Genomic DNA, 12948 nt, shown 5'->3' on the forward strand with positions numbered 1-12948 from the left:
TTTTATGATAGTTATTTAAGAAAAAAGGTTTCGTTTTAATTAAAATCTCATGACAAAGTGTTAATGTCTGTCCCCCCCCCCTTTTTTTTTCCTGGAATGACCCCTACTCTTTTTTTGAAGTTAAGCTTTTTATTTGGGGAATTTTCAAATATAAACAAAAACAGAAAAAGAAAAAAAACCCAGTATAATGAACCTTCCTATACCTTTCACCCAGCTTTTTAAAAATTAATTTTTTTTTGGATGCAGTGTTCCATGATTCATTGTTTGCGTATAACACCCAGTGCTCCATGCAGTACGTGCCCTCTTTAATACCCATCACCAGGCTAACCCATTCCCCCATCCCCATCCCCTCTAGAACCCTCAGTTTGTTTCTCAGAGTCCATAGTCTCTATGGTTCGTCTCCCCCTCCGATTCCCCCCCTTCATTTTTCCCTTCCTATTATCTTCTTTTTTTTTAAAATTGTTTCAGAGGTACAGGTCTGTGATTCATCAGTCTTACACAATTCACAGCGCTCACCACAGCACGTACCCTCCCCAATGTCTATCAACCAGGTACCCCATCCCTCCCACCCCCACCACTCCAGCAACGCTCAGTTTGTTTCCTGAGATTAAGAATTCCTCATATCAGTGAGATCATATGATACATGTCTTTCTCTGATTGATTTATTTCGCTTAGCATAATACCCTCCAGCTCCATCCACGTTCGTTGCAAATGGCAAGATTTTGGTTTTTTTGGTGGCTGCATAATATTCCATTGTGTATATATACCACATCTTCTTTAACCATTCTTCTGTCGATGGACATCTTGGCTCTTTCCACAGTTTGGCTATTGTGGACATTGCTGCTATAAACATCAGGGTGCATGTACCCCTTCGGATCACTACATTTGTATTTTTGGGGTAAACACCCAGTAGTGCAATTGCTAGGTTGTATGGTAGCTCTATTTCCAACTTTTTGAGGAACCTCCATACTGTTTTCCAGAGTGGCTGCACCAGCTTGCATTCCCACCAACAGTGTAGGAGGGTTCCCCTCTCTCTGCATCCTCACCAACATCTATGACTCTGACTTCTAACCTATTTAGTAAAACCTTTCTTTGAATGCACAGTAAAATTCCAAATCTTTTTAACATCATTTGCATACAGATAACAATCAAGGGAGTAGACCAATTGCAAATGGCCAATGTTTTTCTAATCTGCCTTGGTACCATTTGCTTCATACCCTAACAATAATGACTAGAACACTATCCCCTTTTACAGGTAAGGAAGCAGAAATCTAGTACAACTCAACAGTAAAAGGGAGCATGGTCGCAGATCACATTGAGACAAACCTTAATTCATGAGCTGCTAAACTTTAATTTAGCCGGTATGCTTCCTGTTTTCTAAGATTACCTCTCTTAGGACACAGACAAGTTCCCATATTTGAAAACAAGTTCTGCATAAGAGAAAAAGAGATGAGGTAAATATGTAAGATTGGTAATCATACTCTGCTTTCCATTTGTAAATGCCTAGTAAATTTTACTCAGCACACATACATCCTTACATTAGGACATAAATTTGGATAATGGAAGACTAAGTTTCATTGTTTCACTCCCTTGAAAAATGAAAAACAAAAAACAAAAAACCTGTAATTCCAGGAAAGAATAGTCTGTGGTTGGAAAAGAGCATTGCACTCTCAGGACTACCCTCTAAACTCTATTTTGGGCAAACACAAAAAGGATAGAAATGTTGATACTGTTTTTCTTCTCAGAGGACAGACTGTGTGTGGTCTAAAGTCATGACCTGTCAGAGATTTACATATTTTCAAAGTAGACTCTGGCCTTTGTCTCATCTCTCTTCATATTACATAATACTATTACCTTTTATCAGCCCCATCAGGGAAGTACACTACTTTATTGAAACCAAGGGTCAAGCCCAACACTTGTGTGAGAGATTTTTATGACAGTGTCTCTATTTTTCGTTTTGGCCTATGTTGGTAGTCTACTGATTAGTTTCCTCATGGATGTCTGTTCAAAGATCCTATTGCCTTTCTTTTCATTTTGAAGGGGTTTGGAGACTGTAATTTTTCTTCTTTTTTTTTTTGGAGATTATAATTTCTTAACAGTGGCTGGTTAAGAGTGGCCACGCTTCTCAAAGGAAGGAAGGAGATAATGATGCCACGGACACACAGAGCCGTGGGAGAAACAAGGCACATTTCCTAGGGTCAAAGTTGTGGGGTAATGCCAGCTATATATGAAAACAAATATAGCTACAAAATTTACTTATTCATTCAACAAATATTTCTTGAGCACTTATCACGGGACAGGCAATGTTCTTGGTGCTGGGAATATAGTGCTGGGATTCAAATTGGCCAATGTCCTCAATTTCATGGGGCTGAAAATCTCATAGAAGACATACCACATGACAAAAATTAAATAAGATGAATGCAGACACTGCAAAGTATAATCAAGAAAATACAGGGGTGCCTGGGTGGTTCAGTCGTTAAGCGTCTGCCTTCGGCTCAGGTCATGATCCCAGGGTCCTGGGATCGAGCCCCACATCGGGCTCCCTGCTCCGCGGGAAGCCTGCTTCTCCCTCTCCCGCTCCCCCTGCTTGTGTTCCCTCTCTTGCTGTGTCTCTCTCTGTCAAATAAATAAATAAAATCTTAAAAAAATAAAAAAGAAAGAAAATACAGTAGGGTACAGACCAGGTAGTGGGGCTAATTCAGATTGAGTGGTTGGGATGGGTTTCACTGATGGAGATGTTGGTGCCGAGGCCTGAATGACAAGAAAAGCTAGTCATTCTACTCAGAAAAGACCACGTGTCCAGACTGCAGTTAAGTGAGGTCAGGTGCTGGGAAGGAGATGAAGGCGAAAGGTAGGCAAGGACCAGATTACAAAGGAAGTTGGAAAACCGGTTAAGAGCAACAATTCCACTAAGAAGTGACAGAAGGTAATGGAAGCTTAGACAACAGTGAAAGCAATGAGATGGAGAGAGATTCAAGTACGGAGGATGTATTTCTGAGGGAGCATACGGGGAGTAGGGGAATGGAGGGTCAATGACAACTCCTGGGTTCTTGTCTCAAATATCCAAGTGAAAGGAGAAGTCACATACTGACCTGTGGAAGGAGACTGAAGAAAGATTAGTTTTCACAGGGAGAAAACCAGGAGTCCTGCTTTGGCCATTCCCAGCGCGAAATGCCTTTTAGTGATTCCAGCAGAGAAGTGTTAAACTGGCATCAGGCTATCTAAAGTTACAGTTCAGTGGAAAGGTCAGGGCTGGCTATAGAAACGTGCATCTAAACCATGGGATTAGAGAGGATCGGGTACGAAAAGAGAAGGGCACAAGTCAAGTCCTGGACCTGAACCCTTAAAGCCCTCCAGCATCTGGGGAGCTGGAGCCAACGGATGGAGTGAGGAGCAAGTGACTGGGAGAGCATGCTGTCAGAGAAGCGGGAAAGGACAGCACAGAAGAGGATGGAATGGTCAACTCCAGAGTAACAGAGAGTCAACCGCTGAATGGGCAAAGTGGTGTCGGTCACCTTTCAGGGGAGAGGGCAACCAAAACCTTGTTAGGGTCAGCACACGTCAGCTGGGATGTGAGGAAGCTTCTGAGAAGCGCTCCGTGAGGGGTGAGAGAAGCGCCAGAAAGGGATCTGAGGTCCGGGGAGGGTTTTGTTTTGTTTAAAGATGGGGGGAGGAAGAGAATGTTTGTACGCTGATGAAAAGATCCAGTAAGAGGCGGCCAGTGCTGGACACTTAGGAGGGAAGTGAAGGTAGGGCAAAGCAATTTTGGAAAGCAAGGGACACAGGTTATTTGTGAAGTAGAGTAACAACTCTCGGTAGTAACTATTTGACATTTGTGGGAATGAGCTAAAAATGAAATTAGCACCGATTGTAGGTTTTTCTCGCGCCGCATTCAGCGGCTACGTGGAAGCACAGCCGGGGACAGCTATGTTTAAGACACACGGAGACTCCGGGGTGACTACGACAGAGGGAGAGCAGATGAAGGAGCTGCTGTAATTACAAGGCAGCAGATGCTAATGACGGGCTCTGAGAAGTTGAATTCCCCGTGCAATAGGAGTGTTTATTAAATGTTTGATGAATAACACAGATCTGAAATAGAGCTTAATCGCTTCCTAGAAGAGCAGGTTTCTTCGGCGTGTGTCAAAGCGTCCTTGGCGGAACAGAGAAATTATCCTTTATGTCCAGGATTTCACTGTAACTTTTGTAGAGTGTCTAAAACCACCCCTGGTGATGAGGAACCAACCACTCAATGCATGTTAGTTTCAGTTCCGCTTTCCAAGCAGTTTCTTTTCCTCCTTCAGTGACTCAACAACCATTTCTTCGACAGTCTGTGCCAGACACTGTACAGAGGGCTAGAGATAAAATAACAAGGCAAACTGGGACTTGCTCTGGCAGCATATCTGGGAACACAGATATCATACAAATAACTACACTTAAGTTCAGTCATGATAAACACTATAAAGTGTTATACTTAAAGTAGAGATGTTGGAATTCGATTTTTAGACTTTCACTTAAACTTTTGTAAAAATGTTCCAAGAATCAGAAGTTTAACATTCTGATTTATCCTTTCTGAGTATGAAAAATACTAACTCAAAGTAAAAATCTAAAACATAAGAAAAATCTATTCACATAGAAGAGGCCAACAGAGTTGGAAAACAGTTACATTCATTCCAAAAATAGGCCGAACTGTCCACTCTGCTAGATTCAGAATGCATTTCTGAGAGTTGGGCTCAATGTTACAATTCCTTAAGAAATATTTCTTAAGCTTGAACTTTAGGCCAGGCATTGTGCTAAGTGATGAAAAAGGGAAAAGCAGCCCCTAGCATGGGGAGGCTGGCCTGCTACCACCAGCGAGGCCTTGGTGTTCTCCTGCTGAACATAAACTGAATCTCACAGAACACCACTACCAGGCAAGGTCGCTCTGTGACCCTGATGAAATGAGGCAAACAGATAAGACCTCTTCATAATTTTGTCTAAGGACGGACAAAAAGCCACAGTGCAAAGCACAAATTCCAAACATCCCCCTTCTCCCCCCAATACTAGTCACTGCTGCTTTTTACCAGTTACAGCTTTAACTTTGCTTCATTCTTCCCACCTTCTAAACAAGATCCAATCATAAAATTACCCCACTTCCTGAGAGAATCTAAATCCAAAGCAAACTCTTGCTTCCTTGAACTCTTCCAAATTACCTAAGTCCAAACCCTATAATGAAGTCCTTTCAGTGCCGATTGCAATACCCTCACTGATTCCCCATTGTGTGTGCTCTGGTTTAAACAAGCAACAAACCCCATTTTGTTCAACTCCTACTCGTCCTTGTGGTTTTGGGTTGGGTGGCATTACCAGCGGAACATGTGCATTATGTTATTTAATCCTCACAGATATTTCTTGGAACAGGTGGTATTATACATCTATTTTACACACGAGACAGAGCTGTTAAGTAACATCCCCAAGATCACACAGCTACAAAGTGGTACCAGAATTAGATTCCAGGTTTGATTCCAGAGATTCCTTGATAAATTCCCAGATAATTGCCCTCAATTGTTAGAAAGCTAGTCTTTCCGTTAAAGGGCAAAACCATTTTTCTACACCTCCATTCCTTCTATCTTACCTATTATTTAGCCTTACTGCTAGAATAATGAGCTATGGAACAAAGGAATTATGACCTGTTAGCTTTACAAGTTAAGACATTAACAATGGAGCTTATTTTGGCTGATTTCACAGTCAGAATGAGTATTATCAATGACAGATTGATCGGGTCCATTCATTTTCCAAAAATCTCTCTCAACGGCTTCAGGTTGGAGATAAATTTCAGCATGATATACGTTTCATCGTTCCCTTCTGGCCTTCCCTTGATGCTTCCTCATAATTTATTAATTTAACATATAATTACTACATACCATTTTCCCCTATTTTCCCGTCATGGCGAACGCCATTTTTGTTGTTGGCAGTGTGTGTGTTTGTAGTTGGCACACAATGTTGTATGAATTCTGGCTGTACAACGTTGTGATTCTACAACTCTGTATGTGATGCTATGTTCACAAGTGCAGCTACCATCTGTCACCATACAATGTTACTACAATACCACTAACTTCATTTTCTGTGCTGGACCTTTCATCCCAGTGACTTATTCATTCCTTAACTGGAAGCCTGTACCTCCCACTCCCCTTCACCGATTGTGCCCATTCCCCCACCTCCGTCCCCTCTGGCAACTATTTGTTCCCTGTATTTCTCAGACCAACCCCTCAGTTTTTTAATGCACCATATTTATATCCGTCTCTGCGCATGCCCATTAAGTTTCCACTGATCCTTCAAAATCACCTTTACGATCTCTCCTGCAGACTTCACTGAACTTCCCACCCAATACAAAGTGTATTGCCCTTTGGTAGCCCTTGCCATGCCATGTGATTGCCTTGGTTGTTACCGTATCACATTACATGCTTACTCCTCCAGCCTCAACTCTTCAGAAGCAGAGAGATGTTATTTCCGTTAATATCCTTTGCCCTTGGTACAATGTCTGGGAACGGGCCAAGCTTAATACATCATTTGAACCCTTTCTTCACCAAACCAATTTAAAGTAGGACTCTATTAAGGAGAACAATTTTCATTAGTAACATATTTTTAGCTCTGTTACCTGCAAATCTACATTAATCATTTAGTAAACTGTGGATTAGCCACAGTGAGGGGCAATTGGTTTTCAGACTACTTTCCGAAGATCTACTGTGGATTGGAAGATAACTTGTTAGCTTGATTTGTCTCAATCAGGAAGGGAAGTTCAACAGGTCTTTAGGTTACAGCAGTGTCATCTCTTAGAAATACCCTTCAATACACTTTTTTTTAAATCTATTTTTTTTTTTTTTTTTTAAGATTTTGAGAGAGCGCACGTGCGGACAAGGGGAAGGACAGAGGGAGAGGGAGAAGCAGACTCCCAGCTGAGAATGGATGATGACCTAAGCCGAAGGCAAATGCTTAACCAACTGAGTCACGCAGGCGCCCTTCAATACACCTTTTTTAAGGAAGTTGTCATCTGCTATTCCAGCCCACAACTTACATGATTTGGGGGCACTGTAATAATAAATCTCTTTGGTAACTAGTAGGAAAAGAAATACTAATAACAAAAACAAAACAAAATTCACATCACGTAAGGATTACTTTATGGAAGCAAACTGAAGAGAATGAAAACTAGCAACTTCTTTTATGCCTTCTGTATTCTGAGCTGATGCAAAAAAAAATGATGCAAAAAAAAATGATGAAGGTATTCTTTAAAGCTGAAGCTATAGTTGGAAGAAACAAAGTCATATAGATAGGGTGAGATAAATGAGACAAGTTATTTTGTTTACTTAAGTGTAATGGACAATCCTATGAAGAAAAGTATACTAACAGGGCAGCTTTTAATAGTAGATTTAACATATTGAGCTGGACTCCTTTGCTTTAAGAAAAAAGATTCGGTAATCATCTATTTTTAAACTGTTAAAATTGGAGTCAAAGAAAACACGCTTAAAGTGGCATTAAAATGACAATAATAAATTTGTAAAATATGTTTCCCTCTTTTGTTTTTGAGAAAAAGGTATCTCTGAAAGGCAATTTTGTGAGTAGATGGATTTGCTGCAACAGTAAATTCTAACATTTATTTTTGACATTCCCTTGGATTTATTTTCAAAACTTCAACAATTAGATCTAGCAGTTTCAAAAAGTTCAAAGCCTTAAACCTTTTCATGTTGAAGAAAGCAAAATAAGCATTTTGTCAAAACAAACATGAAAATAAAACTCAAATTCTGAAATCTAAATGTTATTCCAAGGCAGAACGACTACTATCTTTGGTCAACACTTCGAATTATTTAAAAACAAAAATCATTTTTTATTTTATTCCTTCTGTTTTAAACTATATCAATAGTCCCCCAATTAATTTTAGACATCACCCAAAAGCGTACTTCAGACAAATTTTAACATACTATTTAAGTATCTAGGTTTCAACATTGCCAGCTCCTGTACGTCATCTTCCTGTTTAATTAAAAACGTTCTCTGGTTGATTTAGAATGAGTTAATGAATTTCATTTGTGATCTTAATACAAATTCACCCCAAGAATGCAACTGTGATGAGTAAATCAGAGTAGTTTAATGGAGGAACGACAGAGATAACCAAGAAACTCTTCAAGTTTACCCATTCATGTCTGAAAACGTGGCATTCAGTTACAACACATGGAAAGCCCAGTGATAGGGGCTCCGTACCGCTGGAAGGAGACAGAGTTAAGAAAGACAACTATCAGAGCTCAGTAATCCTACCACATCAAAAGGCTGTATTCTTCACTGATGGCCGCTTCTTCAAGCAGAGAACTCCAAACTATGTTAAGTTTCTGAGAATGCTCCAAGGATTCAAAGGAAAAGCACATTCATAAAAGTAAATCTTAATTCTGTGATTTTTAAAGTTTATAGTTTTATCAAAAATATATCTAAAACTGCTAAGTTTTTCTCAAGTTGCTAAATTTTCAAACTACACAAGAACAAGTTCTTAAATGAGAGATTCTGGTTAAAGGGCTTTCAGGTTTTAGATGCTGTAACTTCCTGCAACTGAATAGTTAACACACTTTAAATTCGTATGATACACGATTTTCTTCTTCAATCACAGCCTAGAGCCATAATGCCATTATTACTGATGCCAATAACTAAAACTAGGGCCTTTCCTATCATTTCTCAGGCACCTGCCTGTCAATCACCCTCAACCGGCAGCCTGCTGGACAGCCGGCTCCTTGAGCAGAGTTCTTAGTTCCAACATTCCCATTCATTACATCAGCCAGCCACTATTTCCTCAACCCTTTCAAATTCCTTGTAACTTCACAGAACTTCCCAGAGTACAACATGTTTAAAAGAATGACAAACTGAAGTTGAATAATTCTAATCTCTAGGGAATATTAATCGTCAAACATTCCATTTTTATATTGTCACTCATTATCAAGACAGTTGATTGCTATCCATGTGGATGCAGAACTAGAGTGGCAAGTCTGTGGAGAATTGCTTTACTACATAGCTGAGCAAAGATGCTCGGACTACACTTCATTATCCCCAGGCATTTGTTACATAAGGGAACATTACATGGAGTTTATGTGCACAGATCTATAGAAAATGTAAAGTGGGGTTCACTGAAATTAATGTTGCTACACATTACAGTTAGCTCACACTTTAAAATAAAAAGGGAAATTAACGGTAAGGAAACAGGATATAGTTAAGTTAGCATTACGTTATTCAGTGTTTGCTTGGAAAATGCAATGAGAACACACACATACAAATCAGTATTTGTAGACCTGCCTTTGTAATTTAAAATGTTAATGAAATGTAAATTTTTTCAATACAAAATTCATGAATGTTCATCTCTAGGCTACATTGTGTCCAACCTTGTTGGAGTCCTTTTTTTATTAGTACCGAAAAGTCCCTCATTGTCTATTTCTCTTCCATCTCACCACCACCAAAGAAAATACACTTGACATCAAATCACAACCAGAATGGTGGCAGTAAAACATAAAATAATTTTAATTTAGAAAACAACACACCCCTTGCATTTTTTGTAACAAAATCAAGTTTTTGGGTTCCAAGCTATTCATCATGGAGAGAATGTGTTTAATTTGATGTGAAGTTGGCTACCCAGCAGTCTAGTCAGGCCGTAGAATGTTTAACTCAGGGCCTGGTAGGCTGCCAGCCATTCTAAATGTTTTCACACGGACCAGCAATAAATAATTAAACGTCTAAGTCACAGTTCTCAGGTTGGGCAGTAGATAAAGCTAAAAGTTCCTCACTTCCAGAGATAAGAAATTTGGGGAATTTTTTTTTTGGTCCAACAATTTGCTTTAGGTGATCCTCTTTCAGTTACACAATCAATTTTGATAATGCTTTCTGGATTTCAAATAATTACTTTTAGGGGTTTTTTTTAATTGCTAAGTTTGCAAAAAAGACTCGGAAAGACCCCACATTTGTGAACCAGAGAGCATATGACTGGGGTTTTAGTCCTGGTGCTGTCACTAACCATCTAGGAGTGCAGACAAGTGACAGACTTCCTAGGTCATAAGGTTAGAATGGGAAGGGACAGTGTCTTACCGTAATTGAGAATATTTTTCACAATACACAAGCTCTCCTTTCCTCTCCTCCCAATTCTAACGGGGGTGGGAGTATAGTCATGTATATTTGAAAAAAAAAAAACAAACAAAAACACTCCCCAGTTGATTCTAATGCACACTCCCATAGGGCACGTTTGGGGTTTCTTCCAGCTCTGAAATCCCACACTTTTAAACAATGGATGTGGACTATGGCTGAAGAGCAAGACCCACTACTGGCAGAATTGGAAAAGATGATAGTGCTTTTCTACACACATCCTTTCTTCAAAGCTCTTTTTCCAGCCTCAGTGTTGATGATTTTGATAGTATTTACAAGCATGCCATGCATTTATAAATACCCTAACTTATCTTTGCCCTAAGCTGTAATACAGAACAAATACCGATCAAGGCAGAGTGGCTGATTTCTTACACTTGCATTCTTTTACAAAACTACCCTCCAGCAGGTAGTAGTATGTTACATACAGAAGACTAACTATGAAGAGCTGGTTTATCAGTTTATAAATCTTAGAATACTTCTGGTAAATTTTACCTATATATGCAAAATAATTTCACAAAAGTTTTTGGTACATGTTGGATGCTCAAACTATACTGCTTATTTTTTGCCTACATGAACAGAACAGGTTTGTCTACCTCTTCAGGTCAGGCTGTCCAAGTATATGAATTCTAAAGTTTAAAGTAATGTAAAAGTCACTTTCAATGGATTAATATCAATTTGGGGGGGAGCTCTCAATATATAATACAAAAATACTATGTTTCTCACTTCTCACTACCTTTCACCTATAATTAAGTCTTACCTGCTTTCCTCATTCTTACAAATTCTCAATTTTAGGATTACAGCATGGAAGAATGGTAGCATTAATATAGAAACCATTGACAAATACAGTCAGATATGCCAGGCTGAAGATATAAGTTCATCCCTGTTCTTTCCAGCTTTAGTCTTTAAGCTATAGGTAATTAATTTTAAAAGCTTTAAAAATATTACAGGGCAAAAAACACACTCAGGAATATGGGTATACCAAGATTTTGGAATGGAAGACAAAAATTCTTACCAGATTTAGTCTGGAAATTAAGATTTTATCTATGAAGCACAGTAGTTGATAAGCATCTTTTAGGAAAACCATCTAATGAAAAGGTACTATAAACACAGGAATTAAGGATTTCCTTTTCAGATGTTCCTTATAAATTTCCTATTTCCCACTGGTAGCAGAATGCCTTTGGAATTTATGCTTCTTGCCCAGATCATTCAACATTAAAGAACTATTAGAGTTTTTACTGATGTAATTGTTTTGACAGAAACAGTCATTTCTTGTCTCCAAATAATGCAGGTTTGTCCTTTTAACACTTGAGATACTTCCCTTGTGATCAATTTTAAATTTGCTCAGACTTATGTAGCAACTTTTCTTCATAGTTTCCATATTATTTTTGACATTTCTAATTTAGAATGCCTAAATGTTCTTCAACTTGTATCAGTGCAGTATTTGTGCTGATTAAAAAACAGAGCAAAGCCATATGCATTAAGAGCAGACTGTCAGAATAATGTAAACCACGGGTTGAGCCACAAAGGTATTCCTCAGCTCCTTCAAGGTCCTGCCACCCAAGCAAATCACTTCACTGGTTCAAGACATGTCTACTTGCATTCTCCCTCCCCTTAGAGTATTTGAGTTTTATAGTGAAGAGAGTCTTTGAAGTCTAGAATAGGACACCAAGTAAGGAGCATGCAACTAAAACCTTCAATCTGATAATCTAGTTAACATCCTTAGCACCTAGTGACATACCAACAACAAAATTTGAATATGCTAATCCTCACAACCAAAAGAACTGGTTCATCCATAGGGCTTCCTTTAAGGGACGAGGACGTCACAACCTAAGGTCCTAAGGTGTAGAAAGTATAGCCTCAGTCATGCGCTACGAAGAATTCAAAAAGAGATTTGGGGGTGAGAGGGAACCATGTTTTTGCCACTTGAGAAAGAGTTTCTCACTTTTTTAAGGGCCCTATATTAGTCAATGAGGTAATCTATGGTATGCAGCCTGGGGTCCAAAAAGTGGGTGGTCTTTGCAGAGGGAGGTGCTCACTCACTCTACCTCTGGCCAGAGCCAGTTCCTGCAGCTGGACCGAAGGCAGCCCACAGACTACACTCGGCACATTTCTTCATTTCTCACTTGAGTGCCCTTCTTTAGTTCCCTTTCAACTGCCCACTTTATATCGGCTTCATTACACCACCGCTCCATTTGTAATGTAAATTGGGAAACTCGGGGAAGTTTTTCTTTTGGCCTTGTCTACGGAAGAATACGGAGAGGTATTCAAAACGTATTAACACAAATCAATGGCACCAATAAAAGCAAAATCTCCTTAGCAACATAATCTTGATTGCAAAAGGAGAACTGAGAGCATTTAGCAGAACAGTGGCCCACATGGAATACGCATTTGTCTGGAAGAATCCAGCACAAAGCCTAAAAGAGAGATTTTGAAAAAATCCAAAATTAACTCACAGGGAACAGTTACTCTTTTTTTCAAAAGTACACAATTGGCTACATTAAATCTATCGTGTGCTTTTGGCTCAGCAACATTGTATCACACCACTTTGCAAACTGAAATTACAACACCCTGCATGCTTCACATGAGTTACAGGGTGTTTTTTGTTTGTTTTGTTTTTTGAGGTTTTTTTTTTCTTTCTTTCTTGATTTCTTTAGTAAAGCAAACAAAAAAGTCTCAAGAAATATTCATCTCACACACAATGCAAAGAAAATTGAATGGCTATCTAACAATATCTAAGACTGTAGGTACAAAAGGTTGAGCTATCCTTTTAGGCTTTCTGTGCTGGGTTCTAAGATAGTAATGCCTGCCAGC

This window comes from Mirounga angustirostris, unplaced genomic scaffold (assembly GCF_029215605.1).
Source record: "Mirounga angustirostris isolate CCGP_5_RB_7025 unplaced genomic scaffold, mMirAng1.0.hap1 SCAF_2, whole genome shotgun sequence".
In the NCBI taxonomy this organism is placed as follows: domain Eukaryota; kingdom Metazoa; phylum Chordata; class Mammalia; order Carnivora; family Phocidae; genus Mirounga; species Mirounga angustirostris.